Below are 16,821 nucleotides of genomic sequence, written 5' to 3'. Positions count from 1 at the left end.
ATGTACCATATTTGGGTCTACCAAATATGGTGCTTCTCTGGGATGCTGATTAAGTTTTGAGGTTTCTCTATGAGTTTGTACCCAAAACACAGGATGGTTCATCCATTGTTGTAAAGTGTCACCAGGAAGTCCTTGGTGAGGTCCAGTGAATTCTCCCAGTCTTTCAATAGAACATGCTTTCCTAGTGCCTGAAATGCCCCCTATTCTCCCCTAGGAGAAATATGATAGGTGTCCTCCAGGAACTGCTGGATCTCATGGGAACATTCTATTTCTTCCTTTTTGGCCATTGTGCCACTCCATTAGTTCTTGATTACTATAGTGTCAAGCCTATCAAAACACACATAAAATGAAATAGAAAATCAAAATAGTCCTATACCTATTCAGTACATTGAATTTGTTACAGAAAACTTCTCCGCAAAGGAAATACCAGGCCCAGAAGACTTCACTGCTTATCAAAAATTTAAGGAAGAAATAATACAAATGCTACACAAAGTCTTTCAGAAAATACAGTGAGCAGGAATGTTTCTCAAGTCTCTTCAGGGTCCAACATAACCTTGAGACAAAATTTGACAAAGACAAGAAAATTATAGGCCACTATCTCTCATAAACATATGTACAGTGATCTCTATCAAAATACCACCAGCATTTTTCACAGAGCTAGAACAAACAATCCTAAAATTTGTATGCAACCACAAACGACCCTCAATAGCCAAAGCAATCCTGAAGAAGAAAAACAAAACTGGAGGTATCATGATTCCAGACTTCAAGCTCTATTATAAAGCTGTAGTCATTAAGACAGTCTGGTACTGTCCCCAAAACAGACACATAGATCAGTGGAAGATAATTGAGAACCAAGAAGTGGACCCACAACTATATGGTCAACTAATCTTTGACAAAGTAGGAAAGAATGCCCAATGGAAAAAACACAGTCTTTTCAACAAATGGTGTTGAGAAAACCAGACAGCAACATGCAGAAGAACAAAACTGGACCACTTTCTTACATCAGACACAAAAAATAAATTCAAAATGGATGAAAGACCTAAATGTGAGACAGGAAACCATCAAAAATCCTAAAAGAGAACAGAGGCAGCAACCTCTTTGAACTCAGCCATAACAACTTCTTACTAGACATGTCACCAGAGGCAAGGGAAACAAAAGCAAAAATAAACCATTGGGACTTCATCGAGATAAAACTTTCTACACAGAGAAGAAAACAATCAACAAAACTAAAAGGCAGACTATGGAATGGGAGAAGATAGTTGCAAATGACATATCTGATACAGGGCTAGTATCCAAAATCTACAAAGAACTTATCAAAGTCAACACCCCCAAAAAACAAATAATCCAGTTAAGAAATGGGCCGAAGACATGAACAGACATGTTTCCAAAGAAGACATCAAGATGGCCAACAGACACATGGAAAGATGCTCAATGCCACTCAACATCTGGAAATACAAATCAAGACTATGATGAGATACCATCTCACACCAGTCAGAATGGCTAAAATCAATGACACAAGAAACAACAGGTGTTGACAAGGATACAGAGAAAGGGGAACCCTCTTGTACCGTTGGTGGGAATGCAAGCTGGTGCAGCCACTCTGGAGAACAGTATGGAGGTTCCTCAGAAAGTTAAAAATAGAGCTACCCTACCACCCAGCAATTGTACTATTAGGTATTGACCCAAAAGATAGAAGCATACAGATTTTAAAGGGTACATGCACCCCGATGTTTATAACAGCATTATCAACAATAACCGAACTATGGAGAGAACCCAGTCCATAAACTGATGAATGGCTAAAGAAGATGTGGTGTGTATAAGTTTATACACACACACACACACACACACACACACACACACACACACACAATATTACTCAGCCACCAAAAGAATGGAATCTTGTTTACAAGGACATGGATGGAGCTAGAGTGAATTACACTAAGTGGAATAAGGCAGTCAGAGAAAGAAACATACTGTATGATTTCACTCATATGTGGAATTTAAGAAACAAAACAGGTGAATATATGGGAGGGGAGTAAAAGAAAAAGAGAGAGAGAGAGAAAGAAACCATAATAGAATCCTAAAGACAGAGAACAAACTGAGGAGTGATGGAGGGAGGTGGGTGGGGGATGGGCTACAAGGGGGATGGGCATTAAGGAGGGCACTTATGATGAGCACTGGGTGTTGTATGTAAATGATGAATTACTAAATTCTATTCCTGAAACCAATATTTCACGGTATGCTAACTTAATAGAATTTAAATAAAAGTTAGAAAGAAAAAACTCCATATATACAAAAGTCTTTAACAAAATATTTACAAATTGAATCCAATAATATATATGAATATGTGGAAAACATATTAAATATTTTCAAGTTGAATCTAACAATATATAAAATATATCTGACTATATGTCCAGTTCATATTTGCAAATCAATTATTATAATCCACCTCATTTACAGGCTAGAGGAGAAAATTCATGATTATTTCAATAATGCACAAAAAATATTTGACAAATTCCCACCTATTCATGATAAAAACTCTCAGTAAACCAGGAAAATAAGAGACTTTCTCAATCTGATAAAGGGCATGACATGAAACCTACGGCTAATATCATCCTTACTGGCAAAAGACTGAACACTTTCTCCATAAGGTCATAAGGTTTTACTAGTTCTATTCAACACTTTACTAGAGATCATAGTCACTACAAAAGGGTGAGAAAAAGAAATAAAAAGATATAAATATTGGAAAAGAAGAAGTAAAACAGCATGTTTTCATAGATGATGTAACAGTTTATATGGATAAAAACCTTCCTAGAACTAATAAGTGAATTTTGTAAAGCTGTAGGATATGAGGACAATTTAAACACGTACATTGTGGGGTGCCTGGGTGGCTCAGTGGGTTAAACCTCTGCCTTTGGCTCAGGTCATGATCCCGGCATCCTGGGATCCAGCCCCACATTGGGCTCTCTGTTTGGCAGGGAGCCTGCTTCCCTCTCTCTCTGCCTGCCTCTCTGCCTACTTGTGATCTCTCTCTGTCAAATAAATAAATAAAATATTAAAAAAATAAACATGCACATTGTAATTCTGCATACTAGCAGCAGAAAATCGGAAAAGAAAAAATTCCTTTTATTATAAATAACAAAATGTTTAGAAAAGTCTTTAATGGAACATAGGCAAGAACGTGCACTGAGAATTACAGAACATTGCTGAAATGAAGGAAGACCTGTGTGTGCCTGGGCAGCTCATTCAGGTAAATGTCGGACTCTTGGTTTCAGCTCAGGTCATGATCTCATGGGTCTTGGGATAGAGCCCCGAGTTGGGCTCCGTGCTCTGCAGGGAGTCTGCTTGAAGTTTCTCTCCCTTTGTCCTTACCCTACTCATGAGCCAGTGAGCGTGCATGTGCACTCTCTCTCAAATAAATAAATCTTAAAAAAGAAGACCTAAATAACTGAAGAGATATATAACATTTATAAAGACTCAACATTGATAAAATGTGATTTTTGTCCAATTAATCTGTAGATTTAATATAATTCCCATAATAATCCTAAAAGGCTTTGCTTGTAGCATTTTATAGGCTTATTCTGAGGTTTATGTGGAAGTTCAAAAGAACCAAAATAACCCTAAAAAAGAAAAACAAAGCTCAGGAATTTATAGTAGATCACTGTACAACTTACTATAAAGCTGTAGCAATCAAAGCCATGTTGTATTGGCATAAGGATAGACAAATAGATCAATGGAACACAATAGAGATTCTAGAAATAGACTTGTACTTACTCGGTTAATTGATTTTGGATGGTGGTATCAAAGCTATTCTATAGAGCAAAGAAACCCTTCCAACAAGTGTTGTTGAAACAACTGCACATCTTTAGGGGAAAAAAAATAAGCCTTGACTGCTGAACCTTATACCATCTATATAAAAAATTAGAGTCTTTTGGATCATAGACCTACATATAGCAATTAGAACTATCAAGTTGTTTTTTAACACAAACATAAGAGAAAATATTTTTGAAATCTGAAGGTAGGCAAAGAAGTCTTGAACAGGACCCACAAATCAATAACTGTAGAAGAAAAAATAATAAATTAGCTTTCATTAAATAACAATAACAACTTAAACTGTGTTTATCAATAGATACTTCTGCTTTCAACATGGTGGAGTAACAGAGACCAGATCTACTGCAACACCTTAAACACCTGGAGAACTGGACAAGATAGATAATTAAAGTTTTTCCTGATATTGGACAACAGTCAGCACAGGGCCATGATCCTTGAGAACAAATGAAGGGGAACAAATGAAGTGAAACTTACAAACACCTCAGTTTATTTCCTGGTGGCAGCCTCCAGATTACAGAACAGGGAGTGAGAGGCCAAATAGAGCCTTGTGTCCTCACTGAATTGAGGAGAAAGTGGTGTTTAGGGGAGTCAAGGTGGTGGACTTGGAGGTGGGGTGCTGAAGGGGAGGAAGCTACAGAGAGGGAGCTCTCTAGATCAGTGGAAGGAACCCTTCAGTGTTTGGCTACTGATCCACAATATTTGAAATGAAATGGCCTCAAACTAGGGAAAGAGTCATCAGAAAGGAGTGAGCAGAACAATTTCTGGAGCCCACACAGAACTTGGAACTCATGCTCCGTCTGGTCAGAGTGGAGAGATATTATAATGGGACATTGGCTAGAATGCTCAGGGTATTGCTTTAGGAGTGGGGCTAAATTAGCCCTGGTCTAAAGGCTGCTATGTGTCCACTTTAATGAAGCTTAAACAGGCTCGAACTGCTTACAAGTCACTTAACTGTGCACCAGGATAAAGTGCAACACTACTTAAAAGCGAGCAACAAAAACCACCACCCAACACATAAAATTAACAATGCCTAGCACTTAATAAAAATCTCTAAGCATAAAATGAATTAGGAAAATACAACCCATAATCAGGAGATAAATCAACTAACAGAAAAACATATACAATAAAATTAGCAAATAAGAATGTTCAAAGAGGTATTATAAAGATGCTGTGCAGGTTCCAGAAGGTAGAGGAAGACATAAACATGATATGAGAGAAAGAGATAATATAAAAAGATCCGAATAGAACTTCCAGAGATGAAAATGTAAAATCTGAAATAAAAAATACACTGAAAGGGATCACTAGCAGGTTAGGTACTACAGAAAAAAGGAGCAATGAACTTGAAGACCCAGGAGTATCAATTATTCAAAACGAAGCCCAGCAAGAAAAACACTGGGGAAAATATGAATAGCACATCAGCGATCTATGCAACAATGGCGAGCAATCTAACGTGTATGTAATTTGAGTCTCATAAGGAAACAGGAAAAAGGTGTTTGAAAAATTCATGACTGAAATGTTTCCAGATTTGATGAAAAGCCACAGATAAGACCGCAGATCAAAAACACCCCAATGGGGCGCCTGGGTGGCTCAGTGGGTTAAGCCGCTGCCTTCGGCTCAGGTCATGATCTCAGGGTCCTGGGATCGAGTCCCGCGTCAGGCTCTCTGCTCAGCAGGGATCCTGCTTCCCTCTCTCTCTCTGCCTGCCTCTCCATCTACTTGTGATACAATCTTAAAAAAAAAAAAAACACCCCAATGAACCCAAGTAGAATAAAAATAAGAAAAACGACACCAAGGCATATTAGCAAACTACAAATAGAAGACAATTTACACAATCTGAGAAAAGGACGTCCACAAAAAACCTACAGCTAACATCATACTTGGTGAGAGATTGTTTTCCCTCTCAGATCAGGAAGAGGCAAGGGCATCTGTTATAACTATTCCTCCCACTCTCATTTTATTGAGATACAACTGACATATAACATTGCATTAGTTTAAGGTATACAAAATAATGATTTGATAAATATAAATATTGCAAAATGATTACCACAATAAGTCTAGTTGACATCCATCACCTCACATAGTTATAATTCTTTTCCCTGGGATGAGAGCTTTTACAATCTACTCTCTTAGCAATTTTCAAATATATAATATGGGATTATTAACTAAGGTCACCATGCTGTGCATTACTTTTTGAGAACTTATTCATACTATAACTGGAAGTTTGTATCTTTAGACCACTTTCACCCATCCCCTCTGCCCCCTACCATTATAACTTTTCCATTCAACAGTGTACTAGAAGTCCTAGCTAACATAATCACTTAAGAAAAAGAAATAAAGGATATGTTGTTTTGAAGGAAGATCCAAAATGGTCTTTATTTATAGCCAACATGATTTTTTGTTGTTGTTTAGAAAATCTTAAGGAGCCCATAAAAAAGCTAGGGTATTAGAACTAATAAGTGAGTTCAGAAAGGTTGCAGTATCCAAATTCAATTTAGAAAAATTAGTTGTATTTCTTTATATTAGAAATTAACAACTGGAAAACTTAAATTGAAAATAGCATTTAAAATAGCATAAAAATGTGAAGTACTTAGGGACAAATTAGCAAAATGTATACAGCCTGCTGAAAACTACAGACTACTGGTTGCAGAAATTAAAGAAGTTCTAAATAGAGAGATATGCCATGTATGTGGACAGAATACTTGATATTGGTAAGATGTCTTTTCTCCCAAACTGAACTACAGATTTAATGTACTCCTAGCCAAACTCCCAGCAGGTGTTTTGAGAAACTAACAAGCCAATTCTAAAATCCATATGGAAATGCAAAGGATTATAATAGTTAAAAAATATATATGAAAAGCAAAGAACAAGGTTGGAGAAATTACTACCTGGTTTCAAGACTTACAGTGAAATTATAGTAATTAATATAGTGTAGTATGGTACAGAGGAGACATTTAGATCAGTGGAACAGAACAGAGAGTTCAGAAACAGACTTACACATAAATGGTTAATTGATTTTTCACAAAGGTAACTCAGTGGGGGAAATGACAGTCTTTTCAACAAATAGTTGCAGAAATAGCTAAATGTCCAAAAAAAAAAAAAAAAAACCAAAACCAAAACCAAAACCAAAAACAAAAACAAAAAACAAAACCAAAAACCCCAAAACAAACAAACAAAAAGAAACCCCACCTTGTCTTATACCATAAACAATTAACTTGAAATGGAGGATCAAAGACCTAAAATCTTTGTGATTTAGATAGGACACAGAAAGCCCAAACCTTACAAGGAAAAAAACCCCAATATATTGGATTTATCAAAATGAAAACCTTTTGCTTTTTAAAAGGCACATTTAAAAAATCATAAGGAGTGGGGGAGAAGCAAGATGGCGGAGGAGCAGGAGACGTAAATATTGTGTCCCAGGAGTTGAGCTAGATGGTTATCAAACCATTCTGAACACTGACAAAGTCAACAGGAGACTGAAGAGAAGAGCAGCAATTCTAGGAACAGAAAAGCGACCACTTTCTGGAAGATAGAACATGCGGAGTAATGAATCCAAGGTGATATATGGGAAAATAGACCATGGAGGGAAGGGCCAGCTCCTGGCAAGCAGTAGAGCCCTGGAGCACAAAATTGGAACTTTTAGAACCCTGCTCCTATGAGGGATATCGCTCCAGAGGCTAAGCGGGGGTGGGGTCATTGCAGGGACAGTGTGGTCTCAGGACCTGCAGGGTCACAGAAAGACCGGGGGTCTTTTGGGATACAGTTTCTTCTAACAGATCAAAATATACCCTAAATCTAGTGCATGGCTTTGTTCTGAGTGCAGCCGAGCTGCCAGGTATCAGAGCAGGGAAGCCGACTACAGGGTTGGAGCCAAGGAGGGGTTCTCAGCTCAGGATTCCTTAAACTATGATCCAAGGCACAGTCAGGCCACTGTTCTTCAAGCAGAGACCCCACAAGTGGCAGATCCCGGAACACCCCCTCCTTCCTCCTCTGGGAAGAATGGCGTGGGAGTGCACGGTAAGAATCTGCTGGGTTTCAAGGCTCCAAACGGGACCATATATCAGAGATAGAAACGCTCTGTCACTGGCTGGGTGAGCTCAGAGTGCGTTGGGAGACCAGGGAGATGGGAAGGATTGACTGTTTTTCTCTGAGGGCACACTGAGGAGTGTGCAACTCTGGGTGAGGCACACTCCTCACTCTGAGTGAGGCACAATCAGCACCTCTGGGGCAGGAGAGTAGGAGGCCGCCATCTTCATTCCCGTCCTCCACAGCTCTATGGAAAGTGTTCAGGGAAAAAAAGTTCCCTAGAGCGAACCCCAGCAGATTACTTAGCCCAGTCCCTGGCAAGGGTGGTGCAATTCTGCCTCTGGCAAAGACATTTGAGAATCACTGCCACAGGCCCCTCTCCCAGAAGATCAGCAAGAACATCCAGCCAAGACCAAGTTCAATGAAATCAATGAGAACTGCTGAACTCCTGAGATAGGGGAAAGCAACACATAGAATTCATGAGTTTTTTCCCCCATGATTCATTAGTCTTTCAAAGTTAGATTTTATAAATTTTATTTTTTTCTTATTCTATTTTTAAAAATTTTTCCTCTTTCCTATTTTAACCTTTTTAAACTATTTTATCTTATCAATACCTTTAAAAAAAAATCTTTTAAAGGGCGCCTGGGTGGCTCAGTGGGTTAAGCCGCTGCCTTCGGCTCAGGTCATGATCTCAGGGTCCTGGGATCGAGTCCCGCATGGGGCTCTCTGCTCAGCAGGGAGCCTGCTTTCTCCTCTCTCTCTCTCTGCCTGCCTCTCTGCCTACTTGTAATCTCTCTCTGTCAAATAAATAAATAAAATCTTAAAAAAAAAATCTTTTAAAATTTTCATCATTATAGTCATATTCTATCCCTTCATTGTATTTAACTTTATTTCTTGTGTACACATAGGTTTTTCTTTCTTTAAAATTTTGGGATACAGTTTCTTCTAACAGATCAAAATATACCCTAAATCTAGTGCATGGCTTTGTTCTAGTCTCCAACCTGATCACATTCTTTCCTCCCCCCCCTTTTTTTTTCAACCAACTTCTTATCAATTCCCATCTTAGAGTCTTTTTAAATTTTCATCTTTACAGTCATATTCCATGCCTTCATCGTGTTTACCCTTATTTTTGTATATATATATGTTTTCATTAAAGTTTTGGGATGCAGTTTCTTCTAATGACCAAAATACACCCCATATCAAGTGTGGCTCTGTTCTACTCACCAGTCTAATATACATATATGTTTTTATTTCTCCTTTTTTCTCTCTCCGGATTCAGGTTTGGGTCTCTTCCAATTTGGTTAATGTGTATTTTTCTGGGGTCATTGTTACCCTTTTAGTGTTTTGTTCTCTCATTCATCTATTCTTATCTGGATAAAATGACGAGGCACACAGACTCACCTCAAAAAAAGAACAAGAGGCAATACTGACAGCTAGGGACCTAATCAATATAGACATTAATAAGATGTCAGAACTAGAATTCGGAATGACAGTTATTAAGGTGCTAGCTGGGCTTAAAAAAAAGCTTAGAAGATATTAGAGAATCCCTTTCTGGAAAACAAAATCTCTTTCTGGAGAAATAAAAGAACAAAAATCTAACCAAGTTGAAATAAAAAAAGCTATTAATGAGGTGCAATAAAGAAAACAAAATGGAGGCTCTTACTGTTAGGATAAAGGAGGCAGAAGAGAGAATTAGTGATAGAAGACCAAACGATGAAGAATAAAGAAGCTGAGAAAAAGAGAGATAAACAACTATTGGACCATGAGGGGAGAATTCGAGAGATAAGTGATACCATAAGATGAAAAAATATTAGAATAATTGGGATGCCAGAAGAAGAAGAAGGGGCAGAAGGTATATTGGAGGAAATTGTAGCACAGAACTTCCCTAATCTGGTGAAGGGAACAAGCACCAAAATCCAGGAGGCACAGAGAACCTCCCTCAAAATCAATAAAAATAGGTCAAAAACCCATCATCTAGTAGAAGAACTTACAAGTCTCTGTGACAAAGAGAAAATCCTAAAGGCAGCTTGGGATAAGAGGTGTGTAACATACACCAGTAGAAATATTAGATTGGCAGCAGACCTATCCACAGAAACCTGGCAGGCCAGAAAGGACTGGCACGTTATATTCAGAGCACTAAATGAGAAAAATATGTAGCCAAGAATATTACATCCAGATAGGCTGTCATTGAAAATAGAAAGAAAGATAAACAGCTTCCAGGACAAACAAAACTAAAAGAATTTGCAAACATCAAACCAGCCCTACAGGAAATATTGAAAGGGATCCTCTAAGTAAAGAGAGAACCTATAAGTAACAGACCAGAAAGGAACAGAGACAATATACAGTAACAGTCACCTTATAGGCAATACAATGACACTAAATATATATCTTTTACCAATTACTCTGAATGAAAATGGGCTAAATGCCCTAATCAAAAGACACAGGGTACTGAAATGGATGAAAAAAACAAGGCCCATTGATATACTGTCTGTGAGAAGCTCATTTTAGAACCAAAGACACTTCCAGATTTAAAGTGAGGGGGTGGAAAAAAAATTACCATGCTAATGGACATCAAAAGAAAGCTGGGGTGGCAATCTTTATATCAGATTAAATTAGATTTTAAGCCAAAGACTATAATAAGAGATGAGCAAGGACACAATGTCATGCTTAAAGGGTCTGTCCAACCATAAGATCTAGAAGTCCTAGCCTCAGCAATCAGACAACAAAAAGAAATAAAAGGCATCCGAGTTGGCAAAGAAGTCAAACTCTCACTCTTTGCAGATGATATGATACTTCATGTGGAAAACCCAAAAGCCTCCACTCCAAAACATACAGGATTCAGTGAAGTGTCGGAATATAAAATCAATGCACAGAAATCAGTTGCATTTCTATACACCAACAGCAAGACAGAAGAAAAAGAAATTAAGGAGTCAATTCTATTTATAATTGCACCCAAAACCATAAGATACCTAGGAATAAACCTAACCAAAGAGGCAAAGAATCTGTACTCAGAAAACTAGAAAGTACTCATGAAAGAAATTAAGGAAGACACAAAGAAAGGGAAAAATGTTCCATGCTCATAAATTGGAAAATATTGTGAAAATGTCTATGCTACCTAAAGCAATCTACCTACACATTTAGTGCAATCCCTATCAAAATACTATCAATTTTTTCTTCAAAGAAATGGAGCAAATATCCTAAAATTTATATGGAACCAGAAAATACCTGTATAGCCAGAGGAATGTTGAAAATGTTGAAAAAGAAAACCGAAATTGGCGACATCACAATTCCAGACTTCAGGCTCTATTACCAAGCTGTAATCATCAACACAGTAACGTACTGGCACAAAAACAGACACATAGATCAGTGGAAGAGAATAGAGAACCCAGAAATGGACCCTCAATTCTATGACCAACTAATCTTCGACAAAGCAGGTAAGAATGTTCAACGGAAAAAAGACAGTATCTTCAGCAAATGGTGTTGGGAAAATTGGATAGCCACACGCAGAAGAATGAAAGTGGACCATTTCCTTACACCACACACAAAAATAGACTCAAAATGGATGAAAGACCTCAATGTGAGACAGGAATCCATCAAAATCCTTGAGGAGAACACAGGCAGCAACCTCTTCGACCTCAGCTGCAGCAACTTCTTCTTAGAAACATTGCCAAAGGCAAGGGAAGCAAGGGCAAAAAGGAACTATTGGGACTTCATCAAGATCAAAAGCTTTTGCATAGCAAAGAAAACAGTCAACCAAATCAAAAGACAACTGACAGAATGGGAGAAGATATTCATAAAAGACATATCAGATAAAGGGCTAGTATCCAAAATCTATAAAGAACTTATCAAACTCAACACCCAAAGAAGAAATAATCCAATCCAGAAATGGGCAGAAGACATGAACAGACATTTCTGCAAAGAAGACATGCAAATGGCCAACAGACACAGGAAAAAGTGCTCAATATCACTCAGCATCAGGGAAATACAAATCAAAACCACAGTGAGATACCACCTCACACCAGTCAGAATGGCTAAAATTAACCAGTCAGGAAATGACAGATGCTGGTGAGGTTGCAGAGAAAGGGGAACCCTTCTGCACTCTTGGTGGGAATGCAAGCTGGTGCAGCCAATTTGGAAAACAGGATGGAGCTTCCTCAAAAAGTTGAAAATAGAGCTACACTATGACTCAGCAATCACAGTACTGGGTTTTTACCCTAAAGATACAAATGCAGTGATCTGAAGGGACACGTGTACCCCAATGCTTATAGCAGCAATGTCCATAATAGCCAAACTATTGTGTAAAGAACCTAGATGTCCATCAACAGATGAATGGATAAAGAAGATGTGGTGTATATCTATAATGGAATGCTATGCAGCCATCAAAACCCCCAAATCTTGCCATTTGCAACGATGTGGATGGAGCTAAAGAGTATTATGGTAAGCAAAATAAGTCAATCAGAGAAGACAATTATCATATGATCTCTCTGATATGAGGAATTTGAGAGGCAGGGTGGGGGCAGGTCATGGGAGGAAGGGAGGAAAAAATGAAACAAGATGGGACTGGGGAGGGGGAGAAGATGTAAGAGACTCTTAATCTCAGGAAACAAACTATGGGTTGCTGGAGGTGGTGGGGGAAGGATAGGGTGGCTGGGTTATGGACATTGGGGAGGGTTTGTCCTATGGTGAGTGCTGTGAATTATGTAAGGCTGATGGTTCATAGACCTGTACCCCTGAAGCAAATAATACATTATGTGTTAATAAAATTTTAAAAACTGGTAAGGCAAGCGGCAGTGGGGTAATAACTATTTGCAACATGTACCTGATAAATGACTTGGCTCCAGAGTATTTAAAAAAAAATTCTCCCCACTTAATAAGAAGATAAACTACCTGATTAAAAACTGGACAAAAGATTTAGAAAAACATTTCATCGATAGATATAAACAAATGACAAATAAGCACATGAAAAGACATTCAATGTCACTCATCCCTGGATAGACATATATTAAAATTAAAGAGATATCACTATACCACCACTAGAATAGCTAAGATTTTAAAAGACTGATTCTATCACGTGTTGGCAACTGGAAGTTGTATAAGTTTATGGGAATGCAAAATGGCATAGTCACTTTGGAAACCAGTTTGCTAGTTAATTATAAAGTTAAATATACTCTTCTCTCTCACAACCCTGAGATTAAGACCTGAGCTGAGATCAAGAGTCAGGGGCTTAACCAACTGAGCCACCCAGGGGCTCCTGAAGTTAAACATATTCTTATTATATGACCCAAAGAACCCACTCCTAGGTATTTCCCCAGGGGAAATAAAAATAAACACACAAAGGAATTTGTGTAAATATTCACAGCAGCTTTATCTATATTAGCTGCAAATGCAAACACCTAGATGTCCATCAGGTGGTGAGGGATAAATAAATTGTGGGTTATCCATGCAATGGCATACTATTCATGAATAAAAAGGAACTCCTTATATAGGCAACATGAATGAATCTCAAAAACATTATACTGAATGAAAGAATCACACCTAAATGCTTACATACTGCAAGATTCTATTTATACAACATTCTAGAAAAGTTAGGACTGTAGTGTCGTAAAGTAGATTGATGTATCGCAGGGCTGGGTTGTGAGATTCACTACAAAGGAACACAGGGAGCTTTTTGGAGTTCTACATCTTGCTTTTTATGGTGGTTCCAGAACATCACACTTTTGTTAAAAACTCATTGAATTGTTCCCTTAAAATCAGCGAATCTTATGTGAATTATGCCTTAATAAATCTGATAAGAGGACGCCATTGAGAAAATTAATAGGCAAGCCACAGATTTGGAGAAAATAGTCAGAAAACATATAGCTAATAAAGGACTTATTGCCAGAATGTATGAAGAACTCCTATAATTCAATAATAAAAAGGCAAACAGCTCTATTAAAAATAGACAACAAACTTGAACAGATCCTTCAGAAAAGAAGACGTGTGAATTCCAATAAACACACAAACCATGGATTGACATCCTTAATCATCAGAGGGATGCACATCACAACCTCTGCACGTGTTCCTCCAACTGAGCCAGCTGGATGCCCCTAGAACGGCTAAGTCTTAAAAGCCTGACAACAACAAATGTTGACAAAGCTGTAGAGCTACTAGAATGCACACATATTGCTGGTGGGAGTGCAAAACAGTGCAACCACTCTGGAAAAAGGTTTGACAGTTCCTTATGAAGTTCAACATACACCTACTCTTTGGGTAATTCTACTCTTAAAAATTCATCTCCTTGTCTGATCCCTCCTGAGGCTGAGCAGGGCGGACCTAGTTAATGCTAGCCTCCAGTTGATACCATCATTGAGTTTGTCAAATAGGAGGAAATGAACATCAACTTCCAGCAATAAGAAATGTACGAGGTTGGACCTGAAGACCTCAAATTGCATGCTTTTTCCCCGTTGTCTGGATAACTGAAACTATCTGGGATGTCTGTGAAGCTTGGGGTTTTTATTGTGTTTATCTAAAGATGTCTCTTTTTAGTAATCAATAAGTGTGTGTGTGTATGTGCATGTTTAAAGTCTGGTTTTTCTCAATATATCTTTAAAGGTTTTTTAAAAAATCATTTTATATCTGGTCAAGTTGAGATTTTTTTTTTTAAGAACCTCATTTCTAATTTGTAATAAAAGTTACAGTTAATTAAAAAAAAGTCAACAAACAGCAAGCACCTGTTAATAAAGATCTTAAGTAATAATAATAATGATTAAAAAAAGAGATTCGTTTGGGCTGGAGGTGGGTAGTGGGATTGACCAAGAAGGAACATGAGAGAATTTTCCAGTGAGTTGGTAACGTACATATTATGACAGGGATGTGGGTTACTTGGATGAAAGATTTATCAACATTTCGCAGCTAATATTTGTACATTTTAATGTATGCAAATTTTTCTAAAAAATAGCAATGTCAATAATAAAAACTGAGTGGGTGAAAATGTAGTGGAAATGCAGAGAATGGCACAGCTTGATCATTGTTGAAGTGGGGTGATGGGAACCTAGGGATCTCAATTAGACTATTATGTTTACATTGTGCATTTTTGAAGTTTTCCATAATAAAAAGTGAAATAAAAGGAAAGGAAAGGATAATTGTGCCTTTCGGGGCTGTTGTGCGTTCATGGGAGACAATGCTGGGGGGAGGGTTTTGTAGGCTGGGAAATACATTTTCACGTGAGCTTTCTCCCATTGATCTGCCCCCCTCTCCCTCTCATTTCCGCACTGGGGTTCTTGCTCTCTGCTGCATTCCTGTTCTGCTACATCGTTCCTGCTGCCCTCCATCCCTCCTCCCTCCGTTTCCCTTTCTCACCTGCCTGGCTAACCCCCCTTCCTCCGCCCCTGGCTCCCGTTGGCTGCGGTCTGGGTCCTGATGCGGAAAAGTGCCCAGCTTTGGGGAGATTATGGAAGGCGCTGCTGCTTTCTCCTCTCTTGCCTCCACGGCCCTGCCACCTCCCGCCTGCCTTGGGAAGAGGCAGGCCGCCCGTGCTGCACACTGCCCTCTGTGAGCTGGCACTCTGTATCAGGGCGGACAGGCTGCCTTTGCCCAGACATGTCTCCTCACCCGGCCTCCCTGAAAACTGTCAGATTTGAGGGGAATTCGAGCCAGGTTCCCAGCCCTGCGCCCCAGTCCATCTCCTTTCCGGAGCCACCCCACCCCACCCCGTCTTCCATCGGGGTAACTGCCTTGTGCTGTGGTTAGCGTTGTTCCCCGACTGTTCCTGCCCCCGACCAGCTGAGTGCCTGGCATGGCTCTGGAACGCTTGCAGTCCGCTCTCTCTTTTCTTCTGTTCTAACCATCCGTGAACTCAACAGGACTTCACTGAGCACCCACTGCGTACCAAGCACTGACTTAGACACTGGTGGCCATAGACATGGCCCAGAGTGGGTGGAGTGGCAAAGCAGCAGCAGGTGAAACAGCCCCAGGGTGAGTCCTCAGTGGCAGGGCCTTCTGGAAACTTCTGTCTGGTTAGACTTTGAGCATGAAGGGTGGGACTGGCAAGGAGAGGAGGACTGTTCCCCCACAGGAGCAGCCACAGCCAGCCTGCCCTGCGCACCCCCCTTCCCCTGGGCACTGGTGCCGCTGCCTGGAATTGGTGGACTCCTAGGTGGTCCGGCTTCCCTGGAACAGCACAGCACTGGAGTGGGATGGTGCTGAGCTGGTGCTGGGGTGCTCCCCAGTTTGTTCCACATCCTCCTCCCACCAGTTCTCCCTCCAGACAGCCCTCAGGCTAGGTAGTGACTCAGGTACACCTGACATCAACTTCTTCCCTGTGACTTACGCCTCTGCCTCTGGGGGGTCAGGCGGCCTCCTCTGCTCCCCTTGCCTTTCAGGGGGTGCTCTGGCTTTGGCTCCAGGTCTGGCTCTGCTTGGCGCTCTGTGTCTGGTTCCAGTCGCAGTTCTGACCCCGGATGTGGCTCTGGTTCTGGTTCTGGGTCTAGTTCTGGTGGTGGCTGTAGCTACGGGTCTGACTGTGCTGTGAGAGGGGAGTCTGGCTCTGGTTCCAGTTGTGGGCTCAGTCATGCCCCCAGCTGAAGCCATCCCCAGGAAGCCAGACCTTGCCAGGGCTGGAAGGGTCCCTCTGAGCTCACAGCCTCCTCCTGGGGAGGGGCCTCCCCCACCCCTGAACCAGGAGGGTGGAATAGAGCCTGAAAATACATGGAAGACATGGAAGGGATTTTTGGACTCCACAGAGGGAGCTGTGCGACTCTAAAATCAGTATTCTGCAGAGTTCAAAACCCACTTCTGTTAATTATTAACCCTGTGACCTTTGGCAAGTGACTTAACCTCTCTGTGTCTCAGTTTCCTCCTCTGGAACATGGGGAGAATGAAAGTCCCCGCGTTGTGAGATTATGGGAGTACTGAGTGAGCTGATCGATGTTCGGGGCTGAACACAGTGCCTACTACATAGTAAATGTTTAATAAACAATGATAGGAATA

Source organism: Mustela nivalis (assembly GCF_964662115.1).
Source record: "Mustela nivalis genome assembly, chromosome: 9".
NCBI classification, from domain to species: Eukaryota; Metazoa; Chordata; class Mammalia; order Carnivora; family Mustelidae; genus Mustela; species Mustela nivalis.
The sequence above is the reverse complement of the archived record's forward strand: the minus strand, read 5'-3'. Positions refer to the sequence as shown.